The sequence below is a fragment of the Hakea prostrata genome, chromosome 6 (genome assembly GCF_041222555.1).
Source record: "Hakea prostrata isolate BN-2017 chromosome 6, UWA_Hpros_2, whole genome shotgun sequence".
NCBI classification, from domain to species: domain Eukaryota; kingdom Viridiplantae; phylum Streptophyta; class Magnoliopsida; order Proteales; family Proteaceae; genus Hakea; species Hakea prostrata.
The window spans coordinates 12,246,536-12,258,525 of NC_142605.1; the positions used below are offsets into that span (position 1 = coordinate 12,246,536).

Consider the following 11,990-nt stretch of genomic DNA (forward strand, 5'->3'; position numbering starts at 1 on the left):
AGAGATTGAGGTATTAAGAAAACTGAAAAAGTAAGCATACATGTGTCACTTAAGTATTATTAGTAAAGTGATAAAGTGATAATGAAAGAGAAAATGTGTCACATTCCCCTAGCCGGTACCCTATTACCTGAATACCCGGAGGTGTGATCCACAGCCCCAAAGATCAAGTCTCAGACAATCATCCAACCATTCCACATAATAGTCCAATCATAGTAAGAAGAAATCAATGCATTACCATAATTAAATAATTAAATCAAAGGGTAAGGATCTCAAAACTAATATCAGAGTGCGGAAGTGAAAATAAACCTTCCTTATACAACTGAAAGAATAAAGGAACGATCAAAACTACCCTAAGTATTCTAACAGTACACTATCTTCTAGCTTTACTTTTTTCTCCGATGGCTTGTACTGTTGCATTATAGGATCAATGTCCAGCTCGTAGTTCCATCGGCGTATGAGGCGTCTTCTACCGTTGTTAATCGGAGTCGTAATAGTGCTCATACTGGTACATGGACAGTACCACGAGCTACCGTTAACTCCCATTACTTACTTAGCTGTATGATATATGGAAAGGATCTCCAAACTGGAGCTTGGGATCTCTTCTTCACTTGCAAAGTCATCTAAACAAACGGTGTCCCCGAAGGGTGAGCTCAAAAGAACTTAGTGAGTAGTTCACATACAAATAAAAATTACAATCCAAATCAAGACATAATATGATGCAATATGATATGAAACAAAATGCAAGAATGCAACTAGACTCTAACGGATGCAAGTCTATAATGGCAGATATACATTAAGATCGAACAACAGCCTCCTTTGGGAAGGTATCGTCACTCTAATCTATCATGGGTTGGTTACCGGTCTTGAGATCCTGGGTAAGGGGTCAAGGCATCCTTCTCGGACTATAACCATGGCTAGGGTTTAAGTCACCACTCTCTTACCACACCATTGGCATGAGAATTGGCTCATGTCAGTGAGAAGCCTAACCTAATGCAAGTCATCTACTTAGTCACATCATACTAGGTCCAGATACCTCCCCTCATGCTTCTTGCCTTCTTGGTTCAATATCCTTTCCTATCTAGAGTCAACGTCTTCTTCTCGGACTACGCATCCCCTTAACCCTATTGGTCATCCACATATAATGGGCAGGAAGCTCTCATGTCCCCTCATGCTTCTCGCATTCTTGGGCACCCAAGAGCCTAAGCATATTATATGCAACCTTACCAAAGAATGACCCCCACGGCAATGTTGCATGTCCCCTTATGCTTCTTGCACTCTTGGGTGCCAACCAACCAAATACTATTGCCACAGGTCACTCGGCTTCAATACCCTGCTGATAGGGTGATGATATGATGGGGTTTCTAACCAAACACAACTCGACTTCCTAGTTTTGTCATCTAGTAACTGTGAAAAGTGCCAAGGGACATCATAGGATTGTGTCCCATATCACCTCTACAGATGTCCCAAGACAGAAACACCCGAATGAGGTATTCCCCAATTCACAATCACAACCTACAGTCGCATTACAAGATGTTTTCAATCACAGTATCAAGTCACATGAAATTCCGAGTCCAAACAGTCACGTAATGATCATATAAGAGTAGCATCATTAATTGTCTATAATCTAAAATTTTAGAGTCATAGTAATCATGCCTAAACCACAATATGTAATCATGTATTCAAATTTCACAACAATCAAGAATGTAACTATGGTTATGTATAAATGAACGTCCTCACCTTGTTATCGAGTCACAACCTTTGTGAAGTAGGCCAAAGAATGAGTTCAAACTTGTCAAAGGGTCCTAACAACATGATGATTCAAAGTTAGAAACAACCCTAGAGGTTTAGAGTTGAAAAGAGAACAAATAAGCCACTGGGCAATGGGTGGTTGCTTGGGTGGGTGGCCTGGGGCGACTAGGACAATCAACTCAGCCACCAATCTACCAAAACCAGGCTTGGTCGCCTGGAGAGACCAGGGTAGGCAACCACTGCTCTGTGTACGAATATAAAATGTTCAGATCGACATGAAACTTCTCGTTTGGGTTCCAAACTACTCTAAAATTAAATAGAAAATTCTGAAATCATGGCAAGACATTATTTAGCACAGTAAAGAGATCATTCATAGCATAAAGAATGAAAACCTAACGAATCTTGTATTAGGTTTTCACCGAAATCATACAGTAAGATTCACAGAAGAGATAGAGTGAATGGGGATTCACTTTAGAGTAAAGAGAGTAGAAGATACGGGTCTGAAATCATAATAGATCATGGTTTGACAAAGTTTGAAGATCAAATCAAACAAAGAGGATTAAAACCTAATGAATCTATACTAGGTCTTGGCCAACATCTTACCGTGAAGTTCACGGAAGAGCTAGAGTGAATGGGATCACTCTAGAACCAAGAGAATATAAGAGATAGGTCATAACAACCACTATAGATATTCATCTAGGTCTATATATACAATACGTAGAAACAAGCAAAAGAGAAGAATTAGAACGAAGAAGATGAATACTAACCTTTTAAAAAGAGAATCGACGATCGAAAACCTTGATGGATACTTCCACAGCTTCCTTCACCTTGGAGAGGGTTCTCTTGAGAAGCTTTGACATTCTTTGATGACTTTAGAACATTAAATAGGGCTTCGAAATCATCAATTTCCCTAAATACCCTTTTGCCATGAAACTGGCTGGTCACCTGGGGCAACCAAGGCAGGCTACCAGAGCCTAGTACTTTTGTTCCAAGAATGGTTTTGATGCTCCGAAAGCCCCAGCTTCTTCTTGGGTCATTTTCTAAGTTATAGAGAGTCTTACCTGGTTTGTCAGGACCTTTTACTTATGTCATTATTGTACTCTTGATCCATCTACCAATTCTGTCATGTCCGAGATAGTTCTTCTTCCATATTCTGATAGAATTCCTAGCTTAGCATCATCCCATCTACTTCCATTGGTTCAAGGTTTAATCCAATGGTTTCAATTTGGATGACCCATAATTGCCTTCTTCCCACACTGTGGATTTTCGAACCTACAATATGGATTTTTGGATTAGGGTTTTGTGGGATTTCACAAAAGGGGAGACACCTAAGTGTACCTGTGTCACCTAAGTATTATTAATAAAGTGACAAAGTGATGATGAAAGAGAAAAGTGAGAACACAGAAGTGTACATGTGTCACCTAAGTATCATTACTTAAGTGATAAAGTAATAAAATATAAAAGGAGAGATGTAGTATGCTGACACTTAGCAAGGATGATGTTAGCAACCAACATAGGTATCAACAAGAGAGAAACTTGAAGAAGAAAGTAGACACTTTTTAGAAGAGAAAGAAGTTTAAAGAAGAAAGTAGAAGAATGTAGAATCTTGAAGAAGGAAGAAGTTTGAAGAAAGTGGTAAAAACTTGAACAAATTATTATTATCAAATTTCCATCATTTTTAAATAGGAACGTATCTCCCCATTTGGAAGGAAACATTTCTAATATAGATCATAGAGTGAGAGTTGCATGGAGAGAAATTTGAAGAGAGAGAGAGAGAGAGAGGATTAAAATGATAATTTGTGAAGGATAGCGTTCGGTTTAAAAGACAAGAACAAATTGACATATCTTTGGGTATTATGATTAATTTGTGCATTGCCACATTGGGATCCAACCCAGGCATTTGAGGATTGCTTTACTTGGAGCATTCCTTTGAAAAAGGGTCATCGGTAGGGAAGAAGAAGAAGAAAAGGCATTCCATTCAAAATCCGCCGGGTCGGGTAAAGTAGGGCAAGAGGATCAAGTTACTACATCCAAAACTAAAAAAGTGTTTGTTGTTTTGGGTGCTATATAAAATTTTACTGTATTTTTAACTATCATGACTTGTTTAAAAGATATGCATTTTGATGCAATGACATATATACAATAATAATTTATTGATAATTAATTGTTTCAACATATAATTATTCTATGCATGATTTATGCACCTACACGCATGTGTTTTACAGTTTTTGTTATGATTAAATTACTTAGGGGATTTTTTTAATTATGATTATTCATTATTCTTGCATTGGCAATGATTAAGTGAAAATTTTAATAAATACAAGGTTGAAATTGAATAAAAGATATCATATTAATGAGTATTGTCCTTGTAAGTCTTGTTAGGCGTTGTGGCCAGAGTTAAAGTGGAAAGATTGGATAGTAAGCTATGAGGTGTACATGGCCATGTGCCCAAAGAGTGAAAGCATTTTAGTGGTGTAACTATTTTTGTAGTGTAGAGGTAGTCACTTCAGTGGTGCAGAATAACCACCTCGATGGTATCGCTACTTTTTTTGTTTAGGGAGATGTATATAATGCATTTTCTTAGGCTTATGATTGTAACGAAATAGAAAAAGAAAAGAGAATATTTTAAAAAGTTTGAATATTTTATTTTAAAAATATTTTTTAAAACATATATTATGAGATTGAATGTTTTTATTATGGCACATGCATCGACACGTATTTGAAAAAGACTAAATATTTTTATTTTGAAAATATGCATGTTATGTTTTATTCTTGTATGTAGCCAAGGGCGGAGCCAGGATTGAAAGTTGGGGGGCCGAATATACGTGGGCCAATGATGGACCCACGGTGGGTCCCACAATTATAAGTAAATTATAAAAAATATATTAAAATAAAGTAAGGACTAAAATTGTGGGAGAAAAATTTTGAAAAATCTTAAAAATTTAAATTGCTATTAATAGGAATCGAAACTTTATGAGAAAGTTAAAGTATTCAAAAATAAAATTAAATGATTACGATTAGATATGATAAAATTGATGGCTGAAATCCTAAATGTGATTTAAATTTCCATTAATAGGAAATGAAATTTTAGGAGAAAAATTTAGGATTAAAAAAAAAATCAATGATTATGATTAGATATGATAAAATCAATGGCTGAATTCTAACGAGATTTACATTGCTATTAATAGAATAAAAAATTTAGGAGAAAGAAAGAACAACGGAAAAAAAAATTATACTTTATGAAAAGAATATTAGAAAAATCGTAAGTGTGTGAGAGATAGGAATAATTTGAGAAAGAGAGAGTGAATACATGATAACTGTGGAGAACATTTAGGAAAATTCGAATGTCTGCTAACTAACTACTCCACTATTTTGTCAGATGTGTGAGAAAAAGAAGAGAGAAAAAATAGGAATAAAAGAGGATATTCATGAGAGAATAAATATGAATGAAAATATATGAGAATATATAGGGAGAAATTCATGGATCGTGAGTTAGTTTTTAATTAGAATTTAACCTTTTATTCCTTAAAACTAGGGATTTAATGAAAACCATGATTAAGAATGACATTTGTACCCATTATCTTTATCTTAAATTTTTATTTTTAATTTTTGGAGGGGGCCAAATAGTGGTATTTCACATGTAAAGTGAGAGAAATAACCAAAAATATAGGTATAGTTTAAATTTTCAAAAAATCCGGGGGGGCCATGGCCCCTCCTCGCTTAACGTGGCTCCGCCATCGTATGTAGCATGATTGTTTTATAATATTTACTGGGCTAGTTTAGCTCATACACCATTATCATGTTCAAATAGACAACCAAAGAATAAGGGTAAAGACATAGCCATCTAGAAGTAGGATTTAGAGCCGATATCTCTTTTGATTATGCTAGCTATTTGAGTTCGTAAATGACAGGTTTGTTTTGAGTATATATTTTTTAAGGTTCGTATAGGGCAATAAATGTTTAGTTAGTAGTGTGTGTGGTTTTGGAATATGGATGACTATATTTAATGGTAAATAAAATAAGAGTTGTAGTTGCCATTAGATGATCTATTTTTTGTAGTTATTTACCCACTCTTGATAAATTAATGTTTTCATTGTGATTATTATGATATTTTACTTGTATTTTGAAAGAAAGGTTAAAAAAGAGATAATTGTCATGTCACACAATAGGGTTTAGGTGCCATAGGCCCCGCCTTGCCCTAGTAAGTGGGGGCGTGATAGAAGTTAGTATCAGAGCATAGTTTTAGGTCTTGTAGATTTGATTATCTGATGGCATAAGAGAGAGGGACTGAACTAAATTAGATTTGATCACTTTAATTTGAGGTTGACTGAACTTAAAAGAACTAGATTAAGATTGAAACCTAGAATGTTTGACTCCCAATTGTTTGTGGCCAAGCCATCTAGTGGCATTGTGGAAACTTGGGAATTGATTAAAGCCTGTGAGTTAAATTTTGGAGACATGAAGTTGACTGCAGACTTAATGATCCTTGATCCTAAAGGATTTTGACATCATCTTGGGGATGGATTGTATGATTTCTAATCATGTCAATCTTTTGTGTTTCGAGAGAATGGTAGTGTTGAGACCCCAAAATGAACTGAAGATTAAATTTTTTGGAATGAAGTTGGGATCCCCAGCATGAATGATAATTTCAGCCTCGTAGGCTAGGAAGTTGTTAAAGCAGGATTGTCAAGGATAACTGTTAACTATAGTGAACATCGAAGCTCAAGAACTAAGTTGATGGATGTTCCTGTTGTGACGGAATTTCCTGACGTCTTTCCAAAAGACTTGTTAGGTTTACCTCCAGAAAGGGAAGTGGAGTTTGCCATTGAACTGATTCCTGGTACGGCTCCAATCTCTAAGACACCGTACATAATGGCTCAACAAAAGTTGAAGGAATTGAAAGAACAATTACAAGACCTGTTAGATAAAGGTTTTATTTGGCCTAGTGCTTTGTCATGGGGAGCTTCTATTTTATTTGTAAAGAAGAAAGACGGGTGTGCATAGACTATCAAGAGTTGAACCTGGTAACTATCAAGAATAAGTACCTATTGCCCAACGTCGATGACCTATTTGATTAATTGCAAGAGGCAAAAGTTTTCTCGAAGATTGATCAAAGGTTTGGATGTCACCAATTAAGAGTGAAGGAAGAGGATAAACCAAAGACGACTTTTAAGACTAGATATGGACACTAAGAATTCTTACTCATGCCATTTGGATTGACTGATGCATCCGTGGCATTTATGGACCTAATGAATTTAGTATTCCGTGATGTTCTTGACCACTATGTGATTGTCTTTATTGATAATATACTAGTGTACTACAAGAATGAAAAGGAGCATGAAAAACACCTAAGGGCAGTATTACAAATCTTGCGGAAGGAGAAAATTGTTTGCCAAATTTAAGAAATGTGAATTTTGGCTTGATAAAGTGGTATTTTTGGGTCATGTGATTTCTGTAGAGGGTATAATGGAGGACCCTAGTAAGGTTGAAGCAGTGATAGACTGGCTCTACCAACCAATGTAATAGAGATAAGAAGTTTCTTTGGATTGATTGGCCATTACAGGCGATTTATTAAAGGATCCAACATTGCTATTCCATTAACCCGCCTCACTAGGAAGGGAGACAGATTTATGTGGACTAATGAATGTGAAAGGAGTTTCCAAGAATTGAAGCAAAGATTGGTAAAGGCACTTGTTTTGAGTCTGTCATCTAGCGCTGGAGGATTTATTATCTATAATGATGCATCTATATTTGACTTAGGGTGTGTTCTGATCCAAGATTTACACCTAGGTTCTGGAAGAGTTTGCAGAAGACATTAGGTACTCAACTAAATTTCAGCATTACATTCATCGATAGATTGATAAGCAATTTAAAAAACAATTCAGATTCTGCATAGATATGCTTAGAGCTTGTGTGATTGACTTTAAGGGAGGTTGGAGTGACCACCTATATCTGGTAGAACTTTCATAAAACAACATCTACCAGTCTACTATCGAAATGGCACTCTATGAAACATTATATGGGAGGAAGTGTAGATCTCCAATATGTTGGCATGAAGTTGGTGAGAAGCAAGTGTTGGGGCTATCTTATACACGAGACTAGTGAGAAAATAAAAATAATTCAGAAGAGAATGAGGGTTGGGTCTATGAGGACCATGATTTTGCCGCTTTACACTATTCTTCCAAAGAGGTTATTTTGCACAAAAATTTAATTAGAATGGAACAACCTTGCCAGTACCCTCTTTTATTGTACCAATCTCAAGAAACATTTGAATGTAGGGTCATAAATGGATAACCTAAATTCATTTTTTTTTATTTGCTTCCATATTGATTCAGGGGTATATGAATTTGTCTGATTTCTAGTAGGATATGGATATGATTATTCCCCTTTCCGATCAACAATTATTTGTCCGACTAGTTATACGGTTAAGTTAGTTTGGGTTTGTTTTCTTATTTTCTTAAATTTATAACTTAAAATATCTAAATATTTTTCTTGGTTTGCTATTAAAATAATATAAAGGAAGATAAAGAGTGAAAAATGTAAGAAAAATTGAAGATTAAAAATAATAAAAGAAAGGAAAGTTGCTAAATTCTTCAATTTCAAAGCATTTGTATTTCCACCCAAAAAAAAGAAGACAATTTACATAAACAAATTAATCATTTAAATGTTATTTGAATCTAGTTGCGGATGCACTTCTAGTTCATTGGGAGGCAGCCTCTTGTTGGAGGTCTAAAGTCCTAGGAGGTATGTGATTTGATCATCCGTTCCCTCCACACTTCTCCCCCCTCCTCATTCCCATCCCCAAAGGGCTTGTGGGCCCCTAGTCACGATGACTGGCATCAACTTGGTAAAAAAAAAAAAAGAATCTAGTTTAAGACGTCTAATTAACTAAATATTATCAAAGCCCATTCAAATATGGATATGGATATGATATTACCATCATCCCATCCATTTAATAGTGAGAGACTATCTTAACTCTTAATTCCCACAATTTTTTTTTTTTTTGCCAAAAAAAATGACTTTCTCAATTCTTAATTCCCACACAAATAACATGATTATCTTCCTTGCTCGTTTACTTTAGAGAAGTAGGGGTGTCAACAGGTTGAGTTGGGCCGAGCTAGCCTTGAACCCTAATTCTAGTCTAGAGATTGAAATTAAAACCCAAGTCCAACCCAACCCAATCATGGTTCCAAAATCCTCAACCCTAATCCGACCTTGACAGGGCCCGACCTACCTTGCTTGCCCCGATTAACCCTGATAGGGTTGGGTTGGGTTGGGTTGGCTTGATTAATCCTGACGCTGACCCTAATTTTTAGTGGAAACAAAATTAATAATAATATTATTGCCAAGTGAAATCAAGCAAATAATCATTTTGTTGAAAGTTGTTGGTTTTACCAACTAAGCAACACTACATTGACATGCAACTTTAGTATTAGGGCCTGTTTGGTTACATGAGTCTGGAGATTTCAAATATCTAGAGATTTCAAATCTATAGACTTCAAATCTATGGAGTCATAATTTATAAAATTAAGTGTTTGGTTGTGGAATGAAATCTGTAAATTCATCCTAAGAAACTATTTGATCGGCGTGATTTTTGTGAATGTACAAATGTATAACTTTTTTGAAATCTCTGGATTTCACCCCTTACCCATAAATCTACAGATTCACGTTTTTAGTGTAAAAAGGTGAATTTATAGAATTCATGAATCTAGAGATTTTTACAACCAAATGGGTATAATTTCAGGAGATTTGAAATCTCTGGATTCATGTAACCAAACAGGCCCTTAATAACTTTTAATAAATTAAACTAGTATATGGTCAGGTTTGGCCCGAACTTGACCTAACACTATTAGGGCTCATTATTTTTTAACTTAAGTTTGCCCTCAGGGTTGAAAAAATTGAACTAAAATCGAGCCAGACTTGGGGCAAATTTGGGCTGGGCTGAGTCAATAGGTTTTTATTGACACCTTTCAAGGAACTAGAAATTTGTCCCACATTGAAACAAGAATAACTTTGTCCTCCGAGGACCCTATTTAGGAAGCACTCGATTTCGACTCCAAATCACGCAGCCGCGCGGTGAGCACAGAGCGAACTATTCTTTCGCCTTTTACTAAAGAATACCGTGTGCTCGCCGCACAAAGCGGCATACGCCAATTTTTGCAGAAGTTCTCTTTTGGGGAGAACTTCACAAATACTCTAGTTTTGAAGATTTATTGCAGACCCTCTTTCTCTCTGTAGCTGTTAGCCAACTCTCCGTCGCTGTGAGAGATGATCATGAAGCGCTTGTACGAGTTGAATGTGCCCAGAATTGACCCTTGGCTTCATCGCTGTGTCCGGGGAGGATTCATCTGCGAGCTACCCCTCTGGGGTTTTGGACAGGCAAATACCTCTCAACTGATTCTCTAAGGGCAAGCTGAGCGATGAGAAGATCGAAATTTTTTTTTTTGGTTGAAAGGAAGAACTCAACTTGCTTACTCTGCTTCAATATGTTCATTGTCAGTTGTGGTTATCACTGGATTCCAGTACACCTCTGATTGTGTACGCTTCTTACTTTGCTTCGGTGTTTCCATTGGCACTTTTATCACGTTTTTGGCTTCTCCACAAAACACCAACATGTCACATAATGTTAAAACTCCTGTTGTCCCTTTCAAGGACCAATGTCTAATTTTGATAGGTTTATTCATCTTGCCAATTCCCAAGCACTTGCAGTTGTATTACTATCCCTTCCAACTGATTGCTCTCCCTTTGCGACAGTGTGATTTTCTGAATAACCAGCAAAAGTGAAGTCCCCGTAGTTGCATTTGCTCTGTTTTAGGCCGATGAACCCCTTGGATTTCCTTCCTTGTAAGAGGAGTAATATTCTTATCCCCTCTTCTGTTGAACCGTTGTGTCTATCCAAGTGATGTCAATCACCAAACTTCTTTCCAGAGGCTCAACATTACACCGGACCTTTACTCCATTTTCAACTAATAGGGGAACTCCTACTCTTATCCTAGCTACCCATCATGGAATGCATATTATCAATTAGTGATTGTCGAAACTGAATTAATAAAACACATTTTCCCTGAAAAAAGAAGAAGAAAATATCCACTTCGGTTCTTGGATAGACATTCTTATAACTGTGGTCTACAAAGTAGTATTTATTTTCTTTTGGTTATACAAAAATAAAGTTTAGGGTTGGCATTATTTGGCCCATTTCTTCATTTGGGTTCAAGTAATGCATTCTGCATTAGAGTCTCTTATGATAGAACTCTGTTTGCATATGAATTGTGATGTTCTTGCATGTCGATAGCATTTGTATTGTGACAATCCCTGAAGGCAGCATGCAGGAAACTGGTGTAGAGAGATTTATTTTTATTTGTTCCATTTTGGTCAGGAGCTGCAATGGAACAACTAGTTATTCCAGTATCCATCTTTCTAAGTGTATCTGGACTGACATTGATAACAAAAAATTTTCTGAGGAGTATATGATCAGGTTTAGTTGTAAGAAAGCTCTTCTAGTATCTTAGTTCACTTGATCATATTTGAAAATAGATCCTACTTGGCAGCTGGATTTTGTTTTTCCATGAAGTCCTGATGTAGCACATAGGTGCTTATCTGGGATTTCTGACAATGTCTATTTCCATTTATTTCTTTATCGGTGTATGACATGTGTCCAAGTAAAGATTCAATGGACATAATAAATTTCATTCAAAATTATTTTTAACTCTTGACAATTCTGTCTCCTCTTTATAGCCGATTTGCAAATCTTCACCACTGCTACTCCAAGATATGAGAGACTACTGAGAGACTCGTTGCTGCCACCACTCCCGTGACCAGTATTGGTAACATTAGTAACAACAGAAACTGAAGGCAGACATCTCCATTTATTCTCTCAGCCTCTTAGTGTTGGTTAAAATCAGGCAATATAGTTTCTTCAAAGTTATTGGTTCCGTTTCTGCAAGTATCCTCCTGCTCAGTCTCCTTCTGATTAGCCAGTCCTGAATGACAAACTCAGTAGAATGACTATGGATTTTCCTATTTCTTCTATGTTGCTGCTTCAAATCATATGATCAGTAAAATTCTTTGCCTGTTAACTGATGAAACCCTAATCAAAGATTCAATTCTCAAACCACCACCCTTGATAAGAAGACAAAGCCTTTTAGCAGAAAATTGAAAAAGAAGAAGACAACTCCAATGACATAATAAAGCCCAAACCTGAGGATATTTGCACCCTTCACATGTATTTTCTCCACCCAGCA

The 11,990-nt window shown here is 36.3% G+C and overlaps 1 non-coding gene across 1 annotated transcript; it reads left to right on the forward strand.

Moving 5' to 3' along the window:
• The first annotated feature begins 9,816 nt into the window (after positions 1–9,816).
• LOC149012257 (U5 spliceosomal RNA) lies at positions 9,817–9,934 on the forward strand. Its single transcript, XR_016174271.1, has one exon. It is a non-coding gene; the product is annotated as a U5 spliceosomal RNA (small nuclear RNA).
• Positions 9,935–11,990: the final 2,056 nt, after the last annotated feature.